General features: G+C 42.4%; 1 pseudogene; it reads left to right on the top strand.

Annotated features, from left to right (window-relative positions):
* The first annotated feature begins 9,192 nt into the window (after positions 1-9,192).
* The window catches only part of LOC119868265, a 57,297-nt pseudogene continuing 53,936 nt past the window's right edge, over positions 9,193-12,553 (top strand).

Below are 12,553 nucleotides of genomic sequence, written 5' to 3'. Positions count from 1 at the left end.
CTGAGCCAGCCAGGTGATCTGGTTGTTGATGCTTTTAGACTATTATGAATAATGGTGCTGTGAAGATTCTCTGCAAGATTTTTCTTTTTTTTGAATATTTTTTTATTGGAGTTCGATTTGCCAACATATAGCATAACACCTAGTGCTCATCCCATCAAGTGCCCCTCTCAGTGTCCATCACCCAGTCACCCCGTTCCCCTGCCCACCTCCCCTTCCACCACCCCTTGTTCGTTTCCTAAAGTTAGGAGTCTCTCATGTTCTGTCACCCTCACTGATATTGAAGATCAGTAAAGACCTTATTAAACTCAACAACAAAGAAAAAAAAAATCCAATCATGAAATGGGCAAAAGACATGAACAGAAATTTCACCAAAGAAGACATACACACACACACAAAAAAAGACATACACATGGCCAACAAGCACATGAGAAAATGCTCCGCATCACTGGCCATCAGGGAAATACAAATCAAAACCACAATGAGATACCACCTTACACCAGTGAGAATGGGGAAAATGAACAAGACAGGAAACAACACATGTTGGAGAGGATGTGGAGAAAGGGGAACCCTCTTGCACTGTTGGTGGGAATGTGAACTGGTGCAGCCACTCTGGAAAACTGTGCGGAAGTTCCTCAAAGAGTTAAAAATAGAACTGCCCTATGACCCAGCAATTGCACTGTTGGGGATTTACTCCAAAGATACAGATGCAGTGAAATGGCAGGACATCTGCACCCCAATGTTTATAGCAGCAATGTCCACAATAGCCAAACTGTGGAAGGAGCCTCGGTGTCCATCAAAAGATGAATGGATAAAGAAGATGTGGTCTATGTATACAATGGAATATTACTCAGCCATTAGAAATGACAAATACCCACCATTTGCTTCAATGTGGATAGAACTGGAGGGTATTATGCTGAGTGAAGTAAGTCAATTGGAGAAGGACAAACATTATATGGTCTTTTTTTAAAATATTTTATTTATTCTTGAGAGACACACAGAGAGAGGTAGAGACATAGGCAGAGGGAGAAGCATGCTCCCTGTGGGGGGCCTGTTGCGGGACTTGGTCCTAGGACCTGGGATCACACCCTGAGCCGAAGGCAGATGCTCAACTGCTGAGCCACCCAGGTGTCCCTGCAAAGTTTTTCTTAAGATTTTGTTTATTTAATTATTTAGAGAGTGAGAGCTGGGGGTGAGGGGGTCACAGGGAGAGGGAGAAAGAGAATCTCAAGCATACTCTGCCCTGAGCTTGGAGCTTAACTCAGGGCTTGATCTCACAATCCTGAGATCGCTACCCAAGCTGAAATCAAGAGTCAGACGCTCAACCAACTGAGCCACCTATGTGACCCTCGTGCAAGTTATTATGTGAACATAATAAGTTTTCAGTACTCTTGGGTGTTTATGTAAGACTGGAATTGCTAGAATATATGTCAATTCTATGTTGAACTTTTTAAAAGACTGCCAAAATGATTTCAAACGCAGCTGTATGATTTCACATTCATACCAGTAATGTATGATGGGTCTGGTTTCTCCACATCCTATTTAACAGCTGGCAGTTTACTTTGTTTGGGTTATAGTCATACTAGTGGGTGTGAAGCAGTATCTCATGGTGGTTTTGATTAGCATTTGCCAAATGACTAATGATATTGAACAACTTTTCATTTGCTTAATGGTGATTTGTATATTGTCCTTGGAGAAATGTCTATGGAAATCTCTTGCTCATTTTTAAAAAGATTTTACTTCTTTGAGAGAGAGAGAGAGTATGAGCGGGGGGGGGGGTGGACAGAGGGAAAGGGAGAAACAGACTCCCCACTGAGCAGGGAGACTGATGGACAAGGACAGCTCAGCTCCCCACCGTGCTTGCTCCATCCCAGGACCCTAGGATCATGACCTTAGCTGAAGGCAGGCTAAGGTGACTGACTGAGCCATCAAGGTGCCCTCTCTTGCTCATTTTATAATTGAGTTGTTTTTCTTCCTGCTGTTGATTTCTAAGTGTTCTTTTATATATTCTGGATAATAAACCCTTACATGATTTGCAAATATTTTCTCCCATTCTGTGGGTGGTTTTTTCACTTTCTTTTAAAGAAAGTTTTTATTTAATTAAGCTCTACATCCAACATGGGGCTTGAACTCATGACCTCCGGATCAAGAGTCACATATTCCTCTAAGTCAGCCAGGTGCCCCATCTTTGCTTTCTTGATAATGAATTTTGATGCAAAAGGTTTTACTTTTGATGAAGTTCCAATCATCTATATTCTATATTTTTGTTTGCTTGTGCTTTTTTATTTAGGTAGTATTTGACTCTTTTTAAAAATTATTTTGTATGTGTGTGAAGTAGGAATTAGAAATGCTTTCTGAGCATCTGCTATGTGCCATACACTGTCATTGGAGGCAGCAGTAATAAGACAGATGTGTTCCTTCTGTCATCAAGCTAAAATTCCAATGGCACTCACAGACATGAGTCAGAGGTCATATGAGTGCCTAAATGCATATTCGACTACACCCTATTTCTGATCAATAATCGGGGCCCAGAGAATATGAGGATTGTGGGAGAAAGGCACAACCTCACATGGTTGGCAGGGTTGCAGTATAGGCTGGAGTTTGGTGATGTTGGAGGAAATCCCTGTCTGACACTGTCAGACTTTGTGGGTTCCTTGAGGGACCTTAGGATGCAAGCCCTGCCCCAGTGAGTGTCTTTCCTCTGAAGAGCCATTTAGACTCCTTGTCAGTCCCTAGGTCTTTTGTGACCCACCCTTGTGTTGGGCTCCTTCTACTTCCCTCGGTAGTCCACTTGGCTGCTTTTCCTTTTTTTTTTTAAGATTTTATTTATCTGACAGAGTGTGTGATCACACACAAGCCATGGGGGTAGGGTCCGAGGCAGAAGGAGAAGCAGACTCCTCACTGAGTAGGGAGCCCAACATGGTGCTCCATTCCGGGACTCAGGGATCATGACCTGAACCAAAGGCAGACGTTTAACTGGCTGATCTACCCAGGCACCCCTGCTTTTCCTTTTATAACAATCAGGCCACTGTGTTTTGTGAGGCCCACATTTGTTCCCCAGAGACATAGGTTTTTCTGTATTTTCTGTCAGTTCGGTTTACATCTAAAGCTGTCATTTTATTGTCCCATCTTGTAAGGACAGTTACAGCCATACATAACCTCTAGGGTTTACTCAGGTGAGTTAGATAGTAGTTCCTGTGATCTTCAACCTATGAGAGACACAAGCTTCCTGAAACTCTTTGTCATTTGCTTGAGGTAGCAACATTTGTCTCTCTCTCTCATTCTAGGAGAAGTCATCCATCAAGTCATGAGGACACTCAAGGAGCCTGTGGAGAAGCCCATAGGGGAAGAAACTGAGGCCTCTCATGAACTACCAGCACCACCTTGTCAGCCTTGTGACTGTACCTCCTTGGAACCAAATCTTGTAGTTCCAATAGATTCTGATGACTTCAGGCCTAGTGACCTCTCAATTGTAGCCTCATGCCTTGGGCAGGAACCACCCAGCTCAGCAGTTCCTGAATTTGTGATCCGCACAAACAGTGAGTCCAATAAATGTTCATTACTGTTTAATTTAGCAGTTTTTGAAATATAGTTCACATATAGACAGTATAGTATATTCATTGTTATACAACTGTTTCTGCTGTCTTATTCCAGAACATTTCTGTTACCTCAAAATGATACCCCATATCTTTCAGCTATCACTCAGTTCCCTTTACTCTGTGTCACCTGACAACCATTAATCTACTATCTGACTCTAAGGATTTGTCTGTCGTAGGCATTTGCTATAAATGGAATCATATATACAATATGTAGTCCTTTGTGAGCGACTTTTTTTCACATATATATCAATGTTTTTACGGTTCATCCATGTTGCAGCATGAGTCCATAGTTCACCTTCAGGTACATACTTGGTGGTGTACATTCTGTGGGTTTGGACAAATGAATAATGACATATATACATCATTATAATATCCTACAGAGTATTTTTAACAGTATTTTTGCTGCTCTAAAATCCTCTGTGCTCTGCCTTTGCTCTTTTTATGGGTGAGTAACATGCAATTGTAAATCTCATTTTGTTTATCCATTCTTCAGCTGATGGACATCTGGGTTCTTTCCACTTTTTGGCTATTTTGAATAATGCTACCATGAACATTTGAGGATCATTTTTTGTGTGAACATATTTTTCAGTTATCGTGGGTATACCTATACTGGAATTGCTGGACCGACCATATGGTAACTCTGTTTGACTTATTAAGGCTGCTTTCAAGTGTTTTCCACAGTAGTGACACCATCACATATTAGTAATGTTCAAGGATTCTGATTTCTCCAAATCATTGCAAACACTTGTTATTGTCCATGTGTTTGATTTTCACCATCCTACTGTGTGTGAAGTGGTATCTCATTGCGGTTTTGATTTGCATTTGCCTAATGACTAATGAGGTCAAGCATCTTTTCATGTGCATTTTGGCCATTTGTATATTGTCTTTGAAGAAGTGTCCATTCATATGTTTGCCATTGTTTAACTGGATTGTCTTTTGTTTATAGAATATTAACAATTTTTTGTTTATTCTGGGCACTACAACCCTATCAGATATAATTTGCAAGTGTATTTTCTCATTTTGTGAATCATCTTCTCACTTTCTGATACTATGCTTTGACACAAAATTTTAAAAATTTTGATAATTTCCTATTCAATTACTTTTCCTTTGGTTGCTAGTGCTATCGGCATCACACTAAAGAAACTGATATGTAACACAAGGTTAAAATATGGCAGAGGAGGAGAGAAAAGTGGGGGCACTGGAGGGTACTTGGAAATCATGCTGAGGTAAAGTGATGGAAGGCAGTAGCCCTTTATTCCATCCTTGTTGGAGTTTTCAGGATGCATGGAGACCCCTCACATAAGTGAATGCCTTCATCTATCTCTGTACCAGAATTCTCCTGATTGTTCGTAGAGAAAATTTCCATATAGGAACATCCCCATTGTGATGTTGTCTATGCACCTTCAAGTCTCAGTGTTTAAGCCTTTTGGGTTCTCTCAGGGAGCCTGCTTTGTAAATTTAAAGGCCCCTTAAAAAGTCTCAGCATTTGTTGGTTGTTGACTTCACTGCAGCTTTATAGGTCTAGTCAATCTGACCGGTCAGTGTAGGTAGTGATTTTTTTGGTAAACACCAGTTTCTCGCCTTTATGTTCCTTCTGCAATTTGTATAGCACCATATCACTCCTCTGGGCTCTGTGGGCTCCTCACCAGCCCAGGAAGCCCAAACTTGGGTTTGGGCATATGGCAGTGAAGGTGCCTTGAAGTGACCTGTCTTCATATGGGTCCCTTACCCAAGCTCTTAAGCTTTCAGAAGTTTTTGACAGATTTATCCCTCAGGGTTTTTAACTCCTTTACTTGAAGGCTAGGGCCATAACATTCTGTTGGATAAATCCAGGTGATATCCCGTGGGCTAAAATGGGACTCTCTCATTTGAGCATCATAGCTGTGAAGTGGGACCTTATTTCCTGTTTCACAGATGAGGTGACCTTTTCTAAAGTTATCTATTCACATTTGTACAGCCCTTTCCAACAATGTTTCTTTTTGAAGATACTTTTGTTTTTTATATTGTAGTCCTATAGTTGTTGGAGGGAAAGCAGAAATTTTTCCAAAATAAGGGGGTTTCTTCTGGAATAGATCTTCATCAGCAGTCTGTTAAGTATCCTTGGACAAGCATAAAAAGAAAAATAACTTTTTCTCTTTCTACTTATGTATAAAAACTTCTTTGGGGATCTGTTCTTATCTAGTCTGGGAGGAAATTTCCAGAAGGTCCCATAGCCAACTGTTAACTCTTAAATAGCGAAGCATTCTGTAGTCACTTCCAAAAAGCTAGAAGTGTAGTATAACAATTGAAACACTATGCTTCTGAATACTGTGAATTTCTGTCTAAACAAACTGGTGCCTTCATAGGTTTTGTCATCTTGTCAGTGATGTGTGTATATGTGGTCATGGGATGGATATAGGACTTCTTTTTGCCTTTCCTCTCTTCATCTCCTCCCTCCGCTCCTTGATCACCACTCTAGATTTGATCTCTAGAGATCAGGGAGAGAGGTGTGTGGAGAAGAGCATACCCTGGTGTGGTCCGGAAGGTTGTAATATGGTTTTGGGGCTGTGAACAGTGAAATTCTGGGCTGACACTTTCATGGGCACGTTTTGAGCTTCTTAAAGGGACCTCAGAGTGCTGGCTCCTGTCTCATCAGGTGCCTTTTCTCTAATTGGCCGCCAGACTCCACCTTAGCCCCTAGTCTCTTTGACCCACATTTCTTTTGGGGTCATTACTTCTTGGGGTGCTTCTTGGGTTCTTTCCTTTTAGGACAGCCTGGTATACTCACTTGTATAGGGTTTTCATATGAACCATGGAAATCACAGTCCTTCTATGCATGTGGTTGTAGTGTATTTCTCCTGCAGCCCAGTCTTCTTTTATTGTGTCTTCTAGCCAGACATTTGTAGACCTCAACTCCTGACTTCCTTGAATAATTCAGACATTAGCTGTGGTGTCCAGCTAACTAAAGAAGACACAAGTGGAGCTTTCTCAAGCTTGTTTATATCTGATCAAGGTAGGAGGGAGTAATCCTTGTCCTGTCCTCATGAAGGTGGAGAAAATGCCCACCATTGTTGCTTTCTCAGGGTGCACACACTGTCTTTGGAAAACACAGACCTTTCCTCCACAGGGCAGCTCCTCCCATGTCTTCTCTTCCTGAGAGAAGGCACTAGAGACTAGTGCCTGCCTGTATCCCTTTATCTGAAGGGGCCATGGGTGCAGCTTCTCTCTGGATATTGAACTCCCCTAAACACCCCGGCTTTTGTAGGGCTCTCTTGTGTTGGACTTTTCTGTGTTTCCAGGTGCCCCTCTTGGGTGCTTTATTTTTTTTAAGATTGTATTTATTTATTTGAGAGAGAGAGAGCATGAGTGGGGGGAGGAGCAGGGGCAGAGGGAGAAGCAGACTCCCCGCTGAGCAGGGAGCCCAACGCCAGGCTTGGTTTTGATCCCAGGACCCTGGAATCATGACCTGAGCTGAAGGCAAATGCTTAATTATCTAAGCCACCCAGGCGTCCCTTGGGTGCTTTACTTTTAAGACAATCTTAGTCTACGCCCTTGTTCAGAGTCTGTATGTAGACCATAGAAACCACAGCTGTTCTTACAGCAGGTGTTAGAAGGGCTGTTGGCTCTGAGCCATTCCTCTCTCGTATCTTCAGAGCCAGCTGGTTCCTACCTCCTTTCAGGAGGTTTTCAGCTTCCTTTCTGTGAGTACACACTAGTCCCACTCTCGCCCTAACTCCAGGGGACACACATCAAGCTTTCGGAAATTGTTTGCTATTAGTTTGAGGCAAGAGGGGAATAATCTTTGCTCCCTAATCATGAAAGTTGACAAAATGCCCTCTGCTGGTGGTTTTTCAGGTCTACATGTGAACTTTGGAAAATACAGTTCTTTCTTCTGCAGCTGGGGGATGTGCAGTTCTCTCCCATGTCAGCCAGCCTCCTTCTGTCTTTTTTTTTTTTTAAGATTTTATTTATTTATTTTGTGAGAGAGAGAGAGAGAGAGAGAGAGAGAGAATGCATGCGCACCTGCGAGCACATGCACAAGCTGGGGGGAGGGGCAGAGAGGGAGGGAGAAGCAGATTGCCCAACTCGGGGCTCGATCCCAGGACCCTGACATCATGACCTGAGCTGAAGGCAGGTGCTTACTGACTCAGCCACCTAGGTGCCTGGCCTCCTTCTGTCTTTCTAGCTCCTGCTACTCTTTCTACATGAATCTAGAGAACATTAGTGAAGCTTTCTGAAAGGTTGCCCTGAGTCAACTATTCCAACCCTCATCCTCTCAGAGTCTGTTGAGATATGGGGATTTTTGCACTGCTCTCATGTGAGCATAGAGCTGCAGGATAGAAAAGCACTCAGCTGGAGCCTAGAGGTAGTTCTCCACAAGGGGGGTATCATACAACTTGCTCTGAGCTCTTGAGCTACCCTTTTGTTACCCTGTCATTGTTTTGGTGTGTGGGACAAGGATCATGGGAAGCTAGCACTTTTGCTTCATTCTTCATTTAACTCTTTTTGTAAGTATTGAAGTGTCAAAATATTAAGATTCTTTTGTGTGTTTTTAGTGGAATAATAATTTGGGCTCTGGCCTTGGCCTTGCATGTCTTTGTGCATGAGATGACAGATTTGGTCTGGAATGTGTGGCCCAAAAAGTTATGATGCCCTTTTATTAGACAAGAGGGCACTCTGGCCAGGTTTGTGCCTCAGATAGATTCCTCAGGATCTCGTAGTGCATCCTGTAATCTAGGTGAGTGAGAGGGTCAGCAGGCTCCCCTACTAGGAGATTGTGAATTATGTGTTAAAATGGATGAGGTACCAGGGATCCATGGTACCTGGATTGACCCTGATTGGATCAGTGAATGAGATGAGACTCTCCTGATCTGTCTGGTAGCATAGCAAGATTAGATCGGGAGCGATCAGGGCTGCCCTGGATCAGTAGAGCAGTGTGAGCCAGGTTATGAGAGGCGTGGCTCCCTAGGGTCTGGTCGCATGTTCTTAAATGCATGGTGGGTGAGGGGGAGCATAAGTGTCCTCCCACAGTCCAACCTCTTCTACGGTGTGTGGACCAGTTCAGGAGTAAGATAGGTTTTCTGGGATCCCATTGTGTATGTTATCTGTTGAAACATTTTGGAGGGTTAGGCAAGTACAGGTAGAATGAAAATCACCTATCCAACTGATGCCTAACTATTTTAAAAAATACATTTTTGTGGGCCAGAGAATGGCTGAAAGTATGTGTAAACCAATGCTTACTAGTACCAGTCTCTCCCACTCTATGGCCCCCTCCCCTTTGTATCCTGGGCTTCCAACTGAGGAGAGTAGATGGTCTCCAGAAAGCTCCTATTGTGGTGTTTGCATAAAAATACCTGTTTCTGCAGAAAGTGTCTGAAGTCTGCCGAGATAACTTGTAGTAAAAAGAGGAAAAGTTAAAAGTGATTTTGTCATTGAGAGGCCTGCGGGCCCAATTTACCATCTACTCTGTGTACTAATATGTAACAGGTATTGTAATGTGTTCTGTTTTGAATTGTGAATGTTCACATGGTATCCGAGAAAAAAAATCACCCGATGTCCAACACTTTCATGGTATTATGATGTATTGTAGACTGGCAAGTTGAAGATGTTATCCTCTATGGCCTTGGATGCCCACCAGCAAGGAGACTTATGGTCTCCAAAGTTCACAGCTTACCTGCCAGTTACCATACTTGAAACAGGTAAGTGGTTTTACAGTGTCTCCTGTGTAGCTGTCTTTCCCAAACTAAAGTGTTCTGTGTTCCTAAGAGAACAATTGTTGCTGCTCCAATAGGTCTACAGAAGTTAATAAGTTTGTCTTACTATAAAAGAGGGAAAGTTACAGGCTGTGTCCCACCTGTTTTTGGCAGATTGACTCCATGGGATTTTGAACTCCTTTTCCCTGGAGGCTGGTAAGGTCACAGTGCCCTTTTGGAAAAATACAGGCATGATCCTGCAGGTTGGCTAGTCAAGTATAGAACAGGACCTAGGGGCAGTAGCAGATCTCATTGATGAAGTATTTGGTGACAGGGGGCAGTAGTTTATGCAGAATGTACTGAGGTCCATAAGTATGGTGAGTGGAAAAAATGATTTGACACTTGTGTTTGAAAAAATGCCAAATGGGAGGGTGTGCACCTAGCTCCTTGGCCCTGCCAGCTGTGCTGGAGGACAAGGAATGAAGATCACCTGGTTATTTATGACCGACCCCATGTTTCAAGCCTGTCTGGCCACATCTGTATTGCTAATGACAGGAAGAGGATCAAGAGACTTAGACCTCCTTCTGAAATCTGTGCTCTTCAGACTGTTTTTCTAGCACATCATTCAACACCACCGTTCTACACAGCCCTTTCTCTTTTCAGTCAGTTTGACCTCTAAATGTAGCATTTCTCCCAGATGTTTGATTATGAGATTGGGGCAGATGGGAGGAGGCCTGGATTCAGGACGGTGAAGATAATGCCTATCACACTGATAACTCCCTCCAAAATTTCTTTCCTCCTTTCTTCCACTTCCACTTAGTGGGTTAATGCTAGAAGACCTAGTTTTGGTCAGATTTTATCTAGTTAACATAGTACTTCACCTTATAATAAAGAGTCCTAGGGACGCCTGGGTGGCTCAGTGGTTGAGCGGCTGCCTTTGGCTCAGGTCGTGATCCTGGGTCCTGGGATCGAGTCCCACATTGGGGTCCCCTCGAGGAGCCTGCTTCTCCCTCTGCCTATGTTTCTGCCTCTCTCTCTATGTCTCTCATGAATAAATAAATAAAATCTTTAAAAATAATAAAGAGTTCTAGGCATTTATTTGAGTTTGGGAGCCTCAGCCAATGCTTATTATCAGAGGATGAGTCACTTTCAATGTCTGGTTTAAGACAGACTTTCAGAGATGTGTCTGACCCATGGCCCTTTCCTTCATTGTACCCTTAATTATAGGTACTGTGGGTACATTTCCTTGCCTAATTTACATATTTTGGAAGGCAATTTGCACACAGACCCTGCAGCGTACTGACTTTCTTCTGCTCTCTCTGGACTGGAGGTCTTCTGGTGGTTGTCAGAGAGAATTTTTATATTGGCTTATCTCCTTCCATTAATGTTCAAGTAAGATATTTGGGCTAGTGGATATTCTCTGGGAGCCTCTTTTATGTTTTTTAAAGCCCCCTGAAAAAATTGGTATTTGTTGGCTTTTGAATTCACCGTAGCTGTGGTTCTAGTCAATCCATGTGTGGTCCTGGAATTTTGCAAAAACCATTTCCTCTATTTGTACCTACTGCCTTCTGGGTCATGACATGGTAGGTTTCTAGTTGTCAGGTAGGAAGTGTGATCCCAAATTTGCAATGAAATGGTGGTGGCATCTCAGACAGTTCTATCTCTGTATTAGGCCCTGGTGTCAGGTTCTGCATGGAGTGGGTATTCAAGGTGTCAGCTACTTCTGAGAAATTTACTTGGTAAAATTTTTGACTTCTTAATTCCAGAGGCTTCTAAGGCTGGAGTGTATTCTTGGAAAAATATAGTTGATCCTTCAGGCTAAAATGGGACAAGTTGATAGTGAAAAGGATGGGAGGAGAACCTGGATGTGTTCCATGGTCATTTGAGGGCAGATCTAATTTAGGAAACCACATGTATGGAAGATGAGTATGTGGAAATAGATTCCATTAGGATTTTCCCAGCCCAGCCACTGCTATAAAAGTGTCCTTGAATGATTGGAATCCAGTTGTCCGTGTGAGAACCACTGCATTTTTTTTTTTTTTGTAGATATTACTCAGCATAGTGAATGAGAACCTGAGAGACATGGGGAAAAATAGACAATGAGCAAAAAGGGGAAGGACAGGAGAACAGGGATTTATACTAGGAGAAATCCAGGAAGATAAAGTGGGTGTAATATGGGTGTAACCCAGTGTCTCTTCATCCTGTTTTTCTCTGAAATATCAGGTTGTATGCATACCCTGCCACATACGTGAATGCATTCAGCTCTTCTCTAGGTTAGAAACCCTCTTTTTATTTTTGGAGGATCATCTCTAATGTGAAATTCTCCTCCCCATGTCAAGCAGGAAAATTTGTTGTAGTACTGGATTTTCTTAGGGGGCCTTTTTATTTTTCATATTTTCAATGTCTAATTAAAAATACTAGAACAGTAGGTTTGTTCATAGCTGAGAACTCCCCATATATCATAATCTCCTGCCTTGGGCTTTCGAATAGTCCAGAATGGAGTCCTTGTCCACAGTCCTTTTATGTTGGCCTGGCTGTCCAATTGATTCAGAGTGTATTCTGATGGCAATTTGTTTGCTGTGTCTGCAGTTCTGTTATTGTTGAGGTTGCCTTCATGAGCACAAAGAGAAAATAACTTTCTTCTCTTTACATATGAAAATTAGCTTGAGGATCTGTTCTTCCTTTGTATGGGAAGAGATCTTAGGAAGTTCCAGCAGTTACTTGCTTACTTTTAAATAACCTGATGGTCATTTCCAAGCATTTGGAAACCCAATCTAGAATAGTAATCATAACCCCCAACTCCTGAATATTGAAAAATTTCTTCCTACTCCCATTTGACACCTACTGTTTGTTGGCTCTGTGTCAGTGGGAGAGAGATTTAATCTCTCTGACATTGGCTTTAGTTTCCTCTAGTGTGGGTGGGAGATATTTCATGACCCTCACTATGTGTGAAACTGAAACAGGATGGTAAATATAAAGCCTTAATACAACTCCTGATACTAAATATCACAGGCCCCTTGCAGCTTTGGGGTTCTGACTCAAGTTAGAGAACCAGTGCATACTTTGTAAGTATGACTAGACAGAATGAGCGAAAATAGGAGAGGAGTAGTGAAAAATAGAGAAAGGGGAGTTTAGCGGTGAAGCAGAGAAAAAAGAGACAGAATTTTCAGAAAGTCATGGTCAGATAAAGTGAGGAAGAGCCAGTATACTTTTTCTTATCTTACTGGAGTTGTCAGGGAGAATGCAGAGCTTCCACATGTGTGACTGCCTTCATTTCTCCCTAGG

Source organism: Canis lupus, chromosome X (genome assembly GCF_011100685.1).
Source record: "Canis lupus familiaris isolate Mischka breed German Shepherd chromosome X, alternate assembly UU_Cfam_GSD_1.0, whole genome shotgun sequence".
Taxonomy (NCBI): domain Eukaryota; kingdom Metazoa; phylum Chordata; class Mammalia; order Carnivora; family Canidae; genus Canis; species Canis lupus.
Note: the sequence above shows the minus strand (reverse complement) of the source record. Positions and strands in the feature narration are given on the sequence as shown.